Below are 18,785 nucleotides of genomic sequence, written 5' to 3' on the forward strand. Positions count from 1 at the left end.
ACTGAATGCACAGCTCCTAGAGTAGCGTGGTCATGCAGAGAAAAGCTTTCCATTGTTCCCACACCCAGTTCTTGAGCCCAGCTCAGCAAGTTCACCTGGGAGAAGAATCGGGCCATAAAACAGTTCCTAATCTCATCTCAAAGGAATTGACTTCACTGCAACACAGCATGGAGAAGTTCAAGTTTAAGAATACTCTCTAGAATAGTGGAGATTGTGGTGAAAGGCAGTTGGGAGGAGATTCTTGGATTTAATGACAATGCAGTTTAGACTGTAGGCTAGCAGGCTTACAGGAGAGAATCAGAAATGAGACCACTAGGAGGAGTCCTCACAGGTCAGGACAAATATCAAACACTGACCTCAAAATCCATTTTTTTCCTAAAAGCCACAGTTTGGTTGGATTAATTTGCAGGGAAATTTCTGCCTTAGGATATTGTTGAAAATAATAGAACAACCAGCTGGCAATTATGGTTAGGGAAAGAAAGGAAGAAAAACCCTACAAATACCACTGTCATTATGTCACATCACAGGGTAACTGTAGGCGTATCTGTGCTTCACTGAGAAGCAATAACGGAGATTGAACACTTTGTGTGTGTGTAGAAGGGCAGGGGAGTGGGTACAGGGAATAGACTTCACTAAAATAATCTAGCCAGTCTCTAACAAATAAACAAATAAGTGACAATAACAAGCCTGGCAAGCAGGACATCAGTACTTGGAGTTTCTACAATATATTATCTGAAATTTCCAGTTTTCGGCAAAGAATTGCAAGGCATTAAAACAAACAAACAAACAAACAAACAAACAAAAACTGGTAACAGAAAGTCCTGTGAGAATGACCAGAGATCAAGTTTCATAGAAAAATCTTTCAAAGTAGCCACTAAGAAAAAGCTCACATCACTAAAGGAAATCATGATTAAAGAAGCAAAAGAAGGTATGATGCCAGTGTTGCACCAGATAATAGCAATAGAAATAGGAGGGTGATAAATGGTACTGGGCTTCTTTTTGAGGTAATAAAAATATTCCGTAATTGACTGTGGTGATTGCACATATTTGTGAACATACTAAAAATCACTAAATTGGCTGAATTTCATCTCAAGAAAACTACTAACAATTAAAAACAAAACAAAACTGACAAGAGAAATAAAGTTTGCTGTAGGCAGGGCCTGTAACTCATATATCTCTGGTTCTCCTATAGTATTTATCTTGGATTTGTGTATGGTGGATTCTCAATAAATACGTGTTGTTAAATATTTGAACAGAAATAATCTGAATTGTCCACATGCTATGATGTCAGGAGTTATTGGAGAGTTCTACATATCAAAGTTCTGTATAAAGAATCTCAGAAATTCTCAGGATCGTCATATATAAAAAAATCCATTTTTATCTGATAGAAAATTACCCCTATTTTGCTACTCTCTGCAACCTTTCAAAATATAGAGCCAAGAAGAAGGTAGAGTACTGTAATTAGAATCTGACCAGAAGAATTCATAGACATGCTAGTACTCTGTTACTTTATAGCTATTAGCCTGCTTTATAACCTTGTATACCCTTCTACGAAGCTGAAAACTATAATTTTATTACAATTCCCAAAGCCAAATTCAGTCAAAAATATTTTTGTATTTCTTCACATTATGTTTCACATTGTTGACTATTTTCTGCCAGCCGTCTTTCTTGGTCTCCTCATAGGCTACAAAATTTTGAGTTTTCTCACTACACTAATTAAATATGAGATTTTACTGTATATACTTTAAGAAGTGCTAATAAAGCATGATTTTTTTCAGATATACTAGATGTTATTCCTTTAGAAAACCCAGTAATTGTAAATAAAATAAATCTCATCTTTAAATATGTTCTATAGAAAACAGAGTTTTCAGGGTTTCTATATCTATAGTAAGAGTGAAGTTAGAACTATATTTATTATGTAATTTCTAATTAGAGATATTTTTGTCTGACTTAAGAAGAATACATAATTTATATATGTATATGTATATTACATATATACACTTACAAATGTATAGATATTTATAAGTCAGAATGATCTGCTAATAGTTACTTGATTTTTCATATTTAATAGTAAAATAATTTTCACATATATGTAAAAGAGAGAAAGTATCTAATGATTAAAGAACAGTATATAATGATACTTGATTTCTGTAAACCTCCAAGATGGCCTATGATGTTATTTCCCGGCTTATAGTTAGATTATTTATTATAAAACAAACATTACTCTCTCATATTAGAGTTACTGAGATTCTCAAATAAATACATTTTTAAAAAATCAATGCACATTTAAAATATGTTAAGAAAGAGAAATAAATGTTAAGATTTACCTGTTAATAGAGACTTTTACAAAAACTACCAGAATTATTCAGAATATTTATAATCTTAATTACTTCCTCTCAGGCAATTTTTGGCATGTCAGGTTAATTAAACATTAAAATATTCAGTATCGAGAAAACAAAAATCCAAAACTAATTATACAAAGGATTTGAACAGTAAAAATCAGTCTTTTTAGGTATACCGTCAATGACTTTTGACAAATGTACAAAATGTGTAATCGTGACAACAAACAAGCTATGAAATACTTGAATCTCAAAAGGTGTATGTATGCCCCTTTGCATGCAGTCTCTTCTCCTCAATCCCAGTCCATGGCAACCACTGATGCAGTTTCAGTCTGAAGGTTTCCTTTCAAGAACATCACATGACTGCAGTCATACAGAATGTTGCCTTTTGTGTCTGGCTTCTTACAGTCCACATTATACTTTTAAGATTCATCTTTGTTGTTGCACATGGTTCATTCCTTTTTACTGCTAAGTACTATGTCATTGTATGGTTATACCACAGCTTGTTCATCCATCCCCCAATTGATAGACTGTTTTCAGTTTGGGGAATATAAGGTTGTTATGAACATTTACATATTGAAATTTGTATGGATATAGATTTTCATTTATCTTGAAAAATTTAAAGGAGTGGAATTTCTGGGTAGTACAGCAATATAAAGAGCACTCACAACTCAGCATTAAGAAAACAAACAACCCAATAAACATTGGCTGAAAGATTTGAATAAACATTTCAACAAAGAAGATATAAAGCAAGCAAATAAGCATGTGAAAAGATACTTGACATTATTTGTCATTAAGGAAATGCAAATTAAATTTATAATGAGATACTACTACACAGCAGTTAGAGTGATGAAAATAAATGGGTGGCCAAGTGACGATAAGGATACGAAGAAATTGAACTTCTATATGTTGCCAATGGGAATGTAAAATGGGACAGCTACTTTGGAAAACAAGTTTGGAAGTTTCTTACAAGATTAAACATACAGTCTGTCAAGTTTCCTACAACTAGCTTAAGCAAATGGCTCCACCTAGTGTATATGTAAGATAAATGTTTATAAAATTTACATTTACATTTGAATTGGAGGAATTACAAATCAATTTTCACCCTACTTTTTGTTTGAACATTCTTATTTTATTTTGAATCATATTTCTGAATAGTAGTTTATGCTCTCAAGGTAAGAATATCCCAAAGAATAATCAAATGCATAAAACAAAATCTAATTCAATGTGTAAAACAAAAACAGAAAATAACATGAAACCAGAGTAGGAGAAAAATAGTAGGAGAAAATTACCTTTCTCTCAGGCGATTTTTGGCATGTCAGGTAAATTGAACATTAAAATATTCAGTATTAAGGAAACAAAAACCCACAACCAATTAGACAAAGGTTTGAACAGTAAAAGTCAGTCTTTTTAGGGGTACAATCAATGACTTTTGACAAATGTGCATAATGTGTAATCATGACAACAAACAAGATATGGAATACTTTAATCTCAAAAGGTTGTGTGCCTCTTTGCATTTCGTTCCTTCTCTTCACTCCAAGTCCATGGCAATCACTGATCCAGTTCCTGTCTGAAGTTGGATCAGGTGCTGTATAATCTTGTGTGAACTTAAGACACTAACTAGTGAAAAATCTGTTTTCTTAAAGGTAAAATGATATGTTAAAACAGAGTACTGAGAAAGCAAGAAACCCCTATAATTTCAAATTATCTTTTTTTTGTATGCTAGTAGTAGAATTAGTATGTAAAATGAATATATAAAGAGATGATTATGCAGCTCTTTGACTTTAAATCATTCACTACATCTACTTATTTATCCTTCAACTTTAATTCAGTATTGAATATATGGCACACACAACATTAGGTTCAGCAGATGCAAAGATAAATAAAGCATGGTTTCCATCTTCTAGGAGTTCACATATATTCTGGGACTGACAGTAACATTATATAAAAGTAAAAGCAGAAAAATTTTAAAAGCACAAAAGGTAAAACCTCATTCTACACACAGTGGTGTAGATACATTAATTTTCAAAGTTAATTTCCTGATAAAATTTCATTTATTTTACATGAAATTTGTGTCTCTTTTCAGATATGTGCAATTATAGGAAAGCCTACTTTAATTTAGAAGAGGGTTAAATTTTTCCTTTGCAAAATTATAAGAAGGATTTTAAATTGCCTTGAGAATCCATTGTTTTCAAGTAATTTGGTAGAATCAGTTTCAAGATAAGCATTTACTATAGAATGCAAGGCCCTAAGTGCTATTAGTACTTACCATACCATGCTACATGTAATTTGACAGTAATGAAACTGTATTTTATAAAATTCTTTAATAAGACTTTATGAATTTAAGTTATTCTAAACTAGCAATGTTAAGAATTAGAAATATAGTTTATCTCATTGTGCTTCTTTGATTCATTTGATGAAAACCTCTTTCACTCACTAAGTAGAGAATATTTTCTTAAACGGTTTAGATTACATCTATAAAACAGAAACATTTGGGTAGTAGAAAATATTGGGAAATCGGTTCATTCAGGACCATGTCATTATTTTCTCCCATATTTTTACTATAAAAATACATTTCAGAGGATAGCCATCTTTGAAAAAATCAAGGCATTTTACATTTTATATTCTACACCAGAAAATTAAAATAAATATTCAATGGGTTTTGTAAATTGGACTAACCACTTTCCGAGAAGACCAGGACACAAAATTCTCTCATGTAAATAGTGGATGTCAAAAAGTCATTAATGTAAGATTTTGGAAAGCCATTCTTAGTCTGGGCAGACTCTTATCAGTGGTCAGATGTTCTATTGTTTTTCTAAGGCACGCTGCAACTAGGAACTGTTTTTATTCTCAATTTAGAATGGTCATCCCAAATGGCTGGAAAGCTTCATGTTTCTCATGTTTCCTAGCAGCATCGGTCCCTGAAGAGTGGAACCGGCCAAGATCATGATGTCATTCCCACTGTGGCGATGAGTATTCAAGGGCTAAGTTGTTTCTCATCTTATATAAGTATCTATTGTTTATACTAGTGAATATATTGCCCATGTTTAATGTTACAGAGCTATACTAGTATTTACAGGAAATTAAGAAAATTCACCTTGTTTAGAAATTTATAGAATATTTCCTTTCTATAGTATGGCAATTTATGTAATAAACTATTCACTGCAGTTTGATTCAACTCTTAAGATAGCTAAAAGATGCAATTCTAAATTCTTTAGAGAAAAATTTCTATAACCTATTAACAGAAGAAACTTTCCATGCACATTAAACTTGGTTAGCTATAAATTATAAAAGAGTTTAACTATAAACCTTTAACCTATGGTATATAATGATTTGTCTGTTTTGTGGTAAAAATTCTATATAAGAACAATACATGGCTTCTAATGGGCTATAGAGCCATGCTTCCTGTGTGCCTGCACCAGCGATCTCTGCTTTTTGAAACTGTGGCTTATTCAGGACTGTATCCCATTTCAGCTCTTCTAACGGAAAGGGGTTTGTGTAGTGAATTTATGTTTTACAAAGTTCTTCCCTCAAAGGAAGTCAATGTACATTTTATTGCAACACCCTTGCAACATTCTAGTGATGTAAGAGGCAAAAGTTGATTTCTACAACTTAGTACTGAGGAAACCAGTGTTTACTGAAGTTAAGCGGTTTAACAGAAGTCATTTGGAGGTACAGAATAGACTCTCTTACCTCCATTTTTAAAAAACTAACTCAGATCATATTTTTCACACAATTTATAGTCATAGTACTAGAGTATATTAAATTCTTCAAGTCAATATGCGATACAGATGCTGCTGTGAAGAGATTGAGTTTTCTGTACATGTTTGATAGTGTCACATTTCAGAGGTAATCAGCATCTTCCTAAAGCTTTCTGTTTAAATTACTCTTGCTAAACATGACTTTTTAAAATATTGTGTCTGCTTGATCATCAAAATGACCATTTATATTTTTTTCTGCCAGTGACAGGGAAAGGACATCATATTAAATGGGTTGAATAAGATAATTATTATTTAAAGAAAAGCTTATTTTTAAAATTTTGTTTAGAGATGAGGTCTCACTCTTGTCACCCAGGCTGAGTACAGTGGTGTGACCATAGCTCATTGTAGCTTGGAACTCCTGGGCTCAAGCAATCCTTCCACCTTGGCCTCCCAAAGCACTGGGATTACAGACATAAGCCACTATATTCAGCCTTGAAGAAAAGTCCTTTATTGCACAGATTTGTGCAACAGCAATAGGAACAAATAAAGTAGTTCATGGACAGTTGGTAACTGTTTGTGGTTGAAGCAAATCTGAACTCTGACTGGTATCTGACCAGTCACTGGTATCTGACAGAGGCTGGAGCTGCTCTGTAGTGATAGGAAGAAAACGGCTCAGCCAACATGATCCATTTCTGGTTCTCCAGAAAAGGGCACCATGTTTCAAAGATATAAATAGAAGAGAGAAAAGAAACTAAGACTGTGCCAAGACCGGGACCAAGTCCATTCTCTAGGCTTTGATGACTAAGGCTTTCTTCAAGAAAGGAAAGATTGAAAATTAATTCCAAATTATAGATTATACAACTATAATTTACTTCAGGTTTGTTAAAGCACATGTGTTGTGAAATTTAAGATATTAAGAGGTCTTGCTATAAATATCAGCCTTTTGTTGTTGCCTCCAAAAGCCCTAATTAAAGTACTACAAAACATTTACTAATAAATAGTCAAAACCAGGTAGATCAGGCATTAAGGTTTCACAGCACTTTCACAGGCACTGGCTTGGCATAATAAACCCATCATGAAAGAAATAATTTTATTAGCTATTTTGATTAGCTTTAACACAAGTGTACTCATTTTATAGGGGGTTCTTATATAGTTACTAAAATTCTTTTAATAATGTCTCTCTCATTTTAAAAGATTTGATAATAATGAATAATTGAGTGATTATTATTTTGAAACATTCTAAACATTATGAATGTGTCCGTGTTATTAAATTTGGCCTATTGTATTCCAGAACCTAAAATATCTTTTGACGTCTTCTCTCTGTCATTTAAAAGGGATCTCAATATTGACCAGGTACTGCTTGACGAAACACGACGTCTTTGTAGCAATATTCACCATGCATTTATGGAAAACCAACACATTTAAGCCATTGTCCTAAGAGCTTGGGTGAAGTGCTAAGAGTATTAAGATATTTGAATAACTTTATCCAGATACATGCAGCTCTGGTTTGATTATTTTTGACCAAAATTGTCAAAGTTCAGTCAAACACAAATTAGTTCAACCTTACAATCAGGCGGTCTCTCTCTCTCTCTCTCTCTCTCTCTCTCATTTTAAAATGATTAACTAGTTGACTGAATTGATCTGGTATTTTTAGGAAAGTAGTTAAACTGGGTGTTGTGTGTAAGCACATCTTCAATTGTCAGAACTTTAATTCTGATTAACTCAATTGAATCAGATTATGTAGGAACACAGACAATATTTTTTTTCCTTTATGTTATCTTCTACTAGTTGTTGCTTTTCTTTCCTACTTGAACGGTGGATTTTAGCTTTGCAGCAGCCTAGTGACTATGCCTGAGTTTACAGATGGCTGTGCATCTTACGCAGAACTCAGGTTCCAGCTGGTAAATGCTGTAGCAAAAATATAGTGAGAAATGTAAGACATGGAAGTTATATTATGATTTTAGAAAGATCCAAGTGAAATTCCCTGAGGTGCGTTTGAATTTAAGGGCTATTAAAATATACATTTGTTGTGGTTTCATTTTTGTTTTCTTGTGTGATATGAGGGAAGGTATTTTTCATTTCCCCTCTCTCTCTTTTAGTTCATGTTCCATGATAGCTATTTCAGCTTTATCTTTCCTTTTCACTCCAACAAGTCAGGCCTAATTGAATATGTCCTTCAATTCATAAGTTTTAGTCTGTGTATGTTGCTGTAATTTACTAGAGGTCTTTTTAGCTTCATTTGCTACAGACTTTTGCCTTGCAAAAAACAAAACCGAAAAACATATAAAACAGGAGCCTTATCAAAACTTGTTCCCTGAGGCATAATTTACTGCATAATAGGAATTATGAAATGCAAGAGAACTTGGTAAAATTTCAAATTATCTTTTCAGTCCTAACAAGTAATAGTAACCATTCCATAAATTTAGTTTGCTCCCTTTTCGCAGGAAACAAGAGGCCAACATCAGTATCACTGTGGAAATTTAAAGAGGAAATATGCTAATCTTCCAGTATCACAGTTTGCCAGAATGATTTTTATAAAGCAAAAAATTGCTTGGTTTAGGGCATAATACATAGACTATGTAAAATAACACACAGCAGCCATTTAGTAAACACTCTTAATTATCTTGTTTTGAAAATAAAAGTTGGGCAGTCTCTGTTGGCCTGTTGTTTTCCTTGCCCAACTCAGTGCAGTTAATCAGGAGCTTGCTCAGCCCTTTGTCCTTTCTTCTGGGAGATAATTCACTTTCCATCTCTCCACAGTGCTTACCAATGCAGTAAGGCACACCAAGTACAAGGGAGTTTAAAATACTCCCCTGTCAATGACGAAGACCCACTGACTTGCTCCTCCCCTTCTTCCCTCAGTATATTATAGTTCAGTTTAATCAGGTGTATAGATTCCATGGACTAGAGAAAACCCAGAAAAAAGTCTGGAGATTATACCTGAAAGAAGTCAAACAGAAGAAGAAAGTTTTCAAGAATCCAGTATTTATCATTCCATATCTTGAAGGTGTGGGTAGAGGAACCTGGATAAAATCTAGTGACTGAGAAATTGCAGCAGAGGATTTAGTACAACAAAAACAAATGGTAAGATAACAACTGGTTACTTTAAGCAAAACAAAACTGGCACACTAGGGACAAGATTAGCAAGCATAGCACAGTAGTTAAACATTAAGGATAATGTACACAGACACACACACACACATACATATATATATAATTCATAGTAAGAAGATAAAATGTTTTCCTAAAAGTTTTCCAAGATAATTATACTGCAATATTAGCACATTAGTTCTAAACATACTCAAAAGAGGAAAAAAAAATGGAATTTGCTAGTAAAAAAAAGGAAAAAAAAATGGAATTTGCTAGTGAAACTCAAATAGAATTAACAACTTCATGAACTTGGTATTTATATCACATTTAAGGATACGAAATTGCATTGGTTAGGAATCCGTAAGTTGTAAGAAATAAAAGCACAAATTAAACCAGCTAAAGAAAACAAAAACAAAGGGATTCATTGGCCCACAGTACTGGAATTGAAGAGATGTGCTTCAGTTGTAAGAGATTTAAATAATCTCATCAGAATTCTGTCATTCTGTCTGTATTCCTTCTTTCTGTATGTTGGCTTCATTCTGAAGATAAGCTCTTTTCAGATGACATGGAAGAAGATTTCTGTTAGCTGAAGCTTATATACATTCATCTTAGAATCTTAGTGGAAAAACTCTTAATAAATCTAGATTAGTAAAAACTTGCTTTTGCTTAAGTCATGAGACCAGCCTTGTGTCAATTACTGTGCTAGGAGATGAGGTGCTATGATTGGTTCAGAGTGGGTCATGTGACCACCCCATAGTTGAGAAGTAGTTCTGAACACTATGTGGGAGCAGTCCAAATCAGAATGAATTGGAGAAAACTTCCTGTTGTTACAATAGACAGGAGAAGAAATTCATGGCAGGCAAACCAACAAAAGTTCCCTACTGTAGTAATATTTTTAATTGGGAATGGTGGAAAAAATTATTTATGAGAATTGATTTTTAAAAAATCAAGTGAAACCATTTTACTGTCAAAACATCATAAAAATATGTTTTATACTTATAGGTAAAGTATAAGAGGGTATAGTCTACTTATCAGAGTTAATGCTCTTCGTGCTCAATTTTCTTTACAAATTTTAGCCAGTTGAAAAGTGAAACCTGATTGTAACTATTATATTTGCAAGCCTTATAGGCAAACTAGACTGAAAGAAGTGTATGATATTTGTAGTTAACTCTGACTTGAGTGACAGAACTATATAAATAAAGTTGTTGTAACAGAAGGTTAATGATTCTGATTGTGGTATGATACACTTACGTTCAGTATAGAAAACAATATGTGATATGAAACTTACAATAGCTGTGACTGTTGGAGTGCACAAAATGAAGGTAATTCCTTAGAGCAAGCAATTCCCCTTTAAAATTCATGTGTGGCTAACTTAATAATTATTAAAAGTTTTAAAAAGAATTTTGAAGTCTGCAGTTCTATTTGCATTACATAGATTTGACATATCTTCCATTTATAGGTTATATAACCTTTAATTATGTAGAATGTAAGTTAATAAATTTATTAAACCTTTGCAGAGAAGATCTGTCAGCAAGTTCACATAACAACATACAGTATTGCCAGTTCATGGTTTTGTCATTCTCAGTAGCTACAACCAATCTTCAACTGTTGAATAAGTTATTTCTAACCATGGTATCTAGAAGTTAATAATAAACTCAAACTTTGGCAAAGTTTTCTGGTGTTAACTTGAAATATAAATACTAAGATTCAACAGAGATTTTTGAAATGGTAATCAAAATATTTTGTGTTAACTTGTTCTGAAAGTCTGGAAGGAATCTGGCCCATCTGAATAATTCTAATTTGAAAATTAGTTTGTGAGTTAAGAAAAAGGGGCAGAGAGAAAGGAAAATTCAAACTTGCTTTCTGCTTACTCTCTTACTTCCATGAAAAAACAAACTCATGAAAAGTTGAAAACTGATGACTATAAAACATATATATGTACATAAAACTCATAGTAAGAAAATATGTTTTTCTAAAAGTTGTCTCATTTGATGCAGATAAAACAAAAACTATCTAGAATCTCACATTTATCATTAATATTAGTTGAATTAAAAGGTATGTTCTGTAATAAAGAAAACTCTCAGAATAATAAATGTGCTTTTGTAGTCACATGAACCTTTAAAAATTACTTTATCTTAGTATTCCTTCTAGATCCACCTAATAATATTGTAAACAGATTGCTAAAATATCTATGTTGAATGTGTTGAACTAGAAATTATTTTTCCCAGTGACTCCTGAGATCCTATCAAATTATTTTTCTTGCTCCCTTGTAGCTGCAAAAAAGGGCAAAATTTTAGTAAGTGCTTCTTTAAAATTTATGTACTTTGCAATAATGAAATTGATATTTAGTTGAGTTCTGAAGACTATTTAAGATTATCTAAAACGTATATGATTATATTATCTATCAGCTTACTTCAAAAAGTCTTTCTAATCAATAAGTTAAATCAAATTACAAGATTACATAAATATTTTTACTAATTTATTCAACAGATTGTCATTGTACACCTACTGCCTGATACATGCTATTCTAGATGGCACACTGAGATTGCGGTTATGAATATCTGTTCTCTTGAATCCTATTTTTCTTTCCTTTTTTAGCTTTCATTTTAGGTGCAGGGGTACATATGCAGGTTTGTTAATGAGGCAAACATGTATCATGGGGGTTTGTGGTACAGATTATTTTGTCACCCAGATATTAAGCCTAGTACACATTAGTTATTTTTCCTGGCCCTCTCCCTTCTTGTTGGAAATCAAATGGTTGTAGGTGTGCAGCATTATTTTTGGGCTCTCTATTCTGTTTCATTGGTTAATGTGCCTGTTTCTGTATCAGTACCATGCTGCTTTGGTTACTGTAGCCCTGTAGAACAGTTTGAAGTTGGGTAACATGAGGCCTCCAGCTTTGTTCTTTTTGCTTAGGATTGTCTTGGCTATTTGGGCTCTTTTTTGGATTCATATGAATTTTAAAATAGTTTCTTCCAGTTCTGTGAAAACATGTTATTGGTAGTTTGATAGGAATAGCATTGAATCTGTAAACTGCTTTGGGCAGTATGGCCATTTTAACAATAATTTATTTTTTTCTACCCATAAGCATAGAATGTGTTTTCATTTTGTCATCTCTGATTTCTTTGAGCGGTAGTTTGCAGTTCTCCTTGAAGAGGCCCTTCACTTCCCTTGTTAGCTGTATTCCTAGGTGTTGCATTCTTTTTGTGAAATTGTGAATGGGAGCTCATTCATGATTTGGCTCTCACCTTGGCTGTTGTTGGTGTATAGGAATGCTACTGATTTTTGTATGTTGATTTTTGTGTCCTGAAAGTTTCCTGAAATTATTTATCAGTTCAAGGAACTTTTGCACTGAGACTATGAGGTTTTCTAGATACGGAATCATGTCGTCTGCAAACAGGGATAGTTTGACTTTCTTAGATGCCCTTTATTTCTTTCTCTTGGCTTATTGCTATGGCCAGGACTTCTAATACTATGTTGAATAGGAGTGGTAAAAAAACAAGACAAGGTGCCCTCTTTTACCATCATACTGAATGGGCAAAAACCGGATGCGTTCCCCTTGAAAATGTCAGTTGGGCTTTTGCCCATTCTGTCAAATAGGCTTTTCCCCATTCAGTATGAAGCTAATTTTGGGTTTGTCATAGATGGCTCTTATTATTTTGAGGCATGTTCCTTCTATGCATAGTTTATTAAGGGTTTTTAACATGAAGGGATGTTGAATTATATCAAAAGCCCTTTCTGCATCTATAGAGATAATCATGTGGTTTGTGTTTAGTTCTGTTTATATGATGAATCACATTTATTGATTTGTGTATGTCGAACCAACCTTGCATTTCAGGGATAAAGCCTATTTGATCACGGTGGATAAGCTTTTTGATGTGCTGCTGAATTTAGTTTGCTAGTATTTTGTTGGAGATTTTTGCATCTATGTTCATCAAGGATATTAGCGTGAAGTTTTTTGTTGTTGTTGTTGCGTTTCTGCCAGCTTTTGGTATCAGGATGATTCTGGCCTCATAGAATGAGTTGGGGAGGAGTCCCTCCTGCTCAGTTTTTTGGAATAGTTTCAGTAAGAATGGTATCGGCTTTTCTTTGCACATCTGGTAGAATTCGTCTGTGAATCTGCCTGTTTCTGGGTTTGTTCTTGGTTTGTAGGCAATTTATTACTGATTCAATTTCAGAGCTCATTATTGGTCTTTTCAGGGATTCAATTTCTTTCTGGTTCAGTCTTGGGAGGATATATGTATGCAATAATTTATCTATTTCTTCCAGATCTTCTGGTTTGTGTCCATAGAGGTGTTCATAGTAGTCTCTGGTTGTTTGTATTTCTGTGACATACTCTTTTTCAAGATAATACATAGATCAATAAATAAGATAATTTCAAGTAGTGATTAATTCTATAGAGACAATATAATTGAGTGATGGGAAAGTGTGCACTCATGTTTGAGTTTCATGTTATAGGTTTAAGAAATGAGTTAGTCTAGATAGGATAATTTGCAAACCCATTACGCTGAGGAAGCACTTAATTTAAATCTTTCATTAATTTTTTTGCAATGTACAATGTCTAATATCCATAGAGGAGATTAGAAATGTAATTAAAGCTCTACCATAAAACAACCAGCAAGCAAGATGTTTATACAACTAACATATTTATAGTGAAAAATGTCTTTGCTGACAACTAGTCTGTTAGAGTGGGAACTGAGAATTGAAACAGAAACCACAACTTTTCAAAGCATATTGTGCCATGCCTTGCAAAACATAAATTTTACTGAATGATATCCATTGTAGACTTATTGCACTAGTTTGCTCAGACCCATATATTTCAAGGTAATACCATAAATAGATTGACGTTACAGTAACTTCTCAAGGATTCTCTAAAGAGAACACTGACTGCTCCAGCAATTCCCTAGTTTGCAAACTGTGACCATTTGACCTAGACTACTCTATTTCTCACTCCAGGCCCCCAACTCCGTGTGTTTCTCCCCTTACTCCCCAATTTGTACGTACCCATTACTCCATGGTATGCTGTCTTCCTTGCTGCAAGTAATGAACCTAACTTTGTTGACTACAGGTGTGTTCCAAGTAATCTTTGGTTGGTGAGAACTGATAAAGAACTACTTTTAGATTATTTGAACTATTTCAAATCACACCACCTTTTTTGAAAGTGGAAATTAAATAGGGAGAAAGAGATGAAAATATCTGAATAAACTTTCTTATGTTAATCAGCCACCTGAAGAAATTAGAAAGGATATACTTTTTCAATTTAGTTTTCTGAAACAATAAGCAACTGTGTATGATTACAGAAATATTAAATTACTATCGTGTATTTGATATGTTCTAAGACTCTGAAGATATGCCTTAAACTCAAATCATTATAAAATCAATGTCTTCTATCACAGGGCATTATTCTCCAAATTAAAAACTCTTAGAATCTGTTAATACGCATTATACAATTATAGAGATGTAGGATTTTCACTGTTTAGAATATACACTGTTTAGAATATTGCTGTAAGAAACCCAGGTATTTCAACCAAAGCACCTTATTTTTATCACGATATTTTGTATTTAGGAGACTTGTCCCTTTGTATTCAATTTATTCTGAAGAATAGTATCTGGGTGGTTTAAATGGCCTTCTAAATTGGTAGAATATTTGCTTGGTGAGCAAAGAAAAGTTGCAAGCAGTTCTGTCTCATGTCTCATGTGGTGAAGCAGCGTACATCTCTTTAGAGCCCCTTTGGGACCAAGCAGAGTTTCTATCAGGTTGTCACACAGACCAGCAAACAGAGCAACAGTTCTGCATAGTGAGCAGCTCCTCAAGTACATTTTGAGAGTAATTCTAGGTTATCTAGAGTTTTATTTTCCATAAAGCATCAAGATAGAGGTATGGGAAATGTATAGTCCCTGTAATAGGTCTTAGGACAGTTGTCCTCCATTCTTACTGCATATTAGAAGCATCTGGGGAGCTTTAAAAAAAATCCTGATACCGTGATCATAGCCCAAACCAATTAAATCAGAATCCCTGAGGATGGGACCCAGACATCAGGGTTTTGTAAAGCTCTCTGGATGATTACTGTGTGTGGCCATGATTGAGAACCACTACTTTAGGAATAAACTGAGTTACTGGCAGTAGTATGTCACTTGGAAAAACAATTTAATGGTCTAAGAAGGGTAAAACAAACAAACAAACAAAAAAGTAAGCATTATCTCTTAGACTTCCTTGTCAAGGAGACATTTCCTTGTGAATGTGCTAAGGGTTACATTAACCCATTTAAAACCAATTTAGTTGTTCAGATGACAGTTAATGTCCCGCCAGCTCTCCATTCGTCCTGTTTTTCTGCCAGAAATACTTGGTTAATTTTGAGCTTCAAGTTTTATGATATTTCTAATAGGTAAAACATCTACATTGATTAAGACTATTGAGTAGTCGATATTTATTAAAAAACAGAATTTCTAGTTAATTTGATAGAATGCTCTAGCTTGACTCTCTAATGGTGGTTAGTGATTATCCGTGGACTATTTTTCATTAGACCTTTTGTTAAATCTTTAATCAACTAATAGTATAGTGATATTTATACACTTATAAATATCTATGTGGTTCAGAGCTCAGACTTTTGTTTTAGACCTAGTTTGAATTCTGGCTAGCTGTATAATCTTAGTAAATTAGATGAATCTCTGGACTTTTATCTTTATCTGTGAAATAGCGATAATGTGTGTATTAAGTATAGGACTAATGACAGAGCACAGAGCACATAGAAAATACTTCCCACAGTACTTGATGAATAATAAGTACTAAGTGATAGCTATTATTATATCATTTTAGTAATATCCACATTGGTATAATCTGGAGTCAGTAAAGGGTATCCTTTCCATGTATGGAAGAAAGGAATGATTTTTGCTTTTTTGTTTGTTTGTTTGTTTGTTCCTGCAACTAGAGTATATCAAACATTGAGCCAGGAGGCTTGTATAGATTTTTAATTTCATCCTCTATGTGTCAATTAGATCGCATCATCCTAGTTTTGCAAATGAGAGTACCGTGGCAAGACAGACTAAGAATGCTACAATTAGGCTAGGCATGGTGGTGGCTCACACCTGTAATCCCAGCACTTTGGGAGGCCGAGTTGGGCCGATCCCCTGAGATCAGGAGTTAGAAACCAGCCTGGCCAACATGACAAAACCCTGTCTTTACTAAAAATAGAAAAATTAACTGGGTGTTGTGGTGGGCGCCTGTAATCCCAGCTACTAGGGAGGCTGAGGCATGAGAATCACTTGAACCCGGGAGGCAGAGGTTGCAGTGAGCCAAGATCACTCCACTGTACTCCAGCCTGGGCAACAGAGAGAGATTCATCTCAAAAAACAAAGAAACAAAGAAACAAAGAAACAAACAAACAAAACAATGCTACTATTTCAGTGGACCCTTTTAGTGATATTTAATAGAAATAATCTTAAGGAATACCCACAAACTTTGCTCTCATATTAATTTTAAACAGTAGAAAGTGGTCAGTATTGTAGTGTAGGGAATATTTCTTGTGGCTCTTTTTTTACTATTTAATCTTGGAGGCTGGGTAAGAGAAGTCATTCAAGTGTTGGAATATCTTGACGTATAATACTAATTTTTTTTCCTGTGGAAAACAGAAGACAAAGTGATACAGAAATGTTCAGAATCCAGAAAAGTGAACGTTTGGGGCTTCAAATATATAATAGGCCCAAGGTAACCCTATATTGGTCAGCATGAACTAGTCATTTTGATTTCTAATCTTAGTAAATATTTTTTTCCTAGTACAGCAATCCACATAGACCAATGATAATTAGACCTGCTTTCTCCTTTAACTGGATTTTAAATGAGCAAAGAGAAGCAACACTCCCTTTGTACCTCATCTCCCTTTCTCTTTCTTTTTTCTTTTTTTCCTTTCTTTTATTTAAAAAAAAAAAAGATGAAATCTCTCTCTGTCATCAGACTGGAGGGCAACAGTGCAATCTCGGCTCACTACAACCTCTGTCTCCCAGGTTTGAGCGATTCTCCTGCATCAGTCTCCTGAGTAGCTGGGACTACAGGCACGTGCCACCATGCCCAGCTAATTTTTGAATTTTTAGTAGAGACGGGGTTTTGCCATGTTGGCCAGGATGGTCTCAATCTCTTGACCTCGTGATCTGCCCACCTTGGCCTACCAATGTGTTGGGACTACAGGTGTGAACCACCACACCTGGCCTCCCTCTTTCTTTCTATTCTGTCCGCCTTAGAAGAAAGCATCCACTAGCAGTAGGCTTATTTTAATAAACAGAGCCAGGAGGGTGAATATGTGGTAGTGGAAGCACGACATGAGTCCAGTACCTGGGGCTGGTATGGAGAATTTTTTGCTTGGTCTAATTATGCTTTGAGGCTCCCTACTTGTTTGCCTGTAGATTATGCTCTGTAAAAACAAGATTAACTATAAATATGGAAGCCCAATGGAGACTAGTTTTTGTCTTAAGGGCTCATAAACATAGTATTCATTACTACCCCATGGGTCCTGAGAAAGAATATCCAGATGGTGAAATTCTTTCTCCTTGTGGCCACAACGGTGAATACTTTCTCCTGTGTCTAACTTTTTGTTTTGTTCACAAGATGTGAAATAATGAAGCTCTTTCCTTTATTAGTGCTTGATATTAAGAGTTCTTAATTTAGTTGAAACTTGCTCACCTGTAATTCTTTGGGTTAGTTCACTTAATTGAGGTCCTCCAGAAAGCAAAGCCTGGAAAAAGAACTTGTGTACCAGTAGTTATTTGGGAGGCAGTTACAGATAGCCGCAGTGAGGGTGAAGTCAAACAGGATGGCAAGAGAAGCCAAGACCAAGGTAAGTTACTGAGCTGGTCATTTCTGTCAGTAATAGAAGCTCCATCCATCCGAGGAGGGCCCTGAATACCTTCTAGAATTGTCCACCTAAGGATGGACAAGAAGAGGTGTCTGGCCTTGGGCTCTCATTTGCCACTCACTGAGGGTTACTACACCTAGCTACCATTGTGTGTATGCTGAATGGGACCATTCAGGACTCTCAGGGCACAGAACTGAAAAAGCCTGACCAGTTGCTTGGGGTGAGACACTGTCAGCACCAAGAGAATTAAAGCAAACACCTAACTGATCACCACAGCCATGGCTGAAATCAGAGGTGAAGCCAAGGGAAAAGGAGACTGGGTAGCTGATAAAACACAGAAGCCATTTTGGGTTAGACATAATTGAAATACATTTTTAATAGATCTACCTGTGTTTGAATCTGGACTCCCTCATGTGCTGTGTGGGTCATTTTTTACCAGTTTCTCAATGTTTTCATTTCCCTGTATCTCACTTTTTGTTTCTTCATGTATTCATCATAAAATGGAAGTGATGTGTGCTTCATAGCAAGGATTTAATAATTAGCACCATTACAGGAAAAGTGTTTGGTCCATATTACCTGGAAGATACTAAGTTATATAGAAGAAGAGGAGGCTTGCAATCTCATCACATAACTTTAAAAATACTTTGATAAAAATTATTTCTGCTGAACTATATAGCAATATAGCAATCTTTGAGTTAATCAGGGCAAGAATTATATTTATTTCATAAGTAAGGCCTTGAGACACAGAGAGATTATGTTTTAATAAAAATCTCTTACCTGGTAAGGAGCAGTGCCAGTTTTCTGCCTCC

This window comes from Mandrillus leucophaeus, unplaced genomic scaffold, assembly GCF_000951045.1.
Source record: "Mandrillus leucophaeus isolate KB7577 unplaced genomic scaffold, Mleu.le_1.0 Scaffold662, whole genome shotgun sequence".
In the NCBI taxonomy this organism is placed as follows: domain Eukaryota; kingdom Metazoa; phylum Chordata; class Mammalia; order Primates; family Cercopithecidae; genus Mandrillus; species Mandrillus leucophaeus.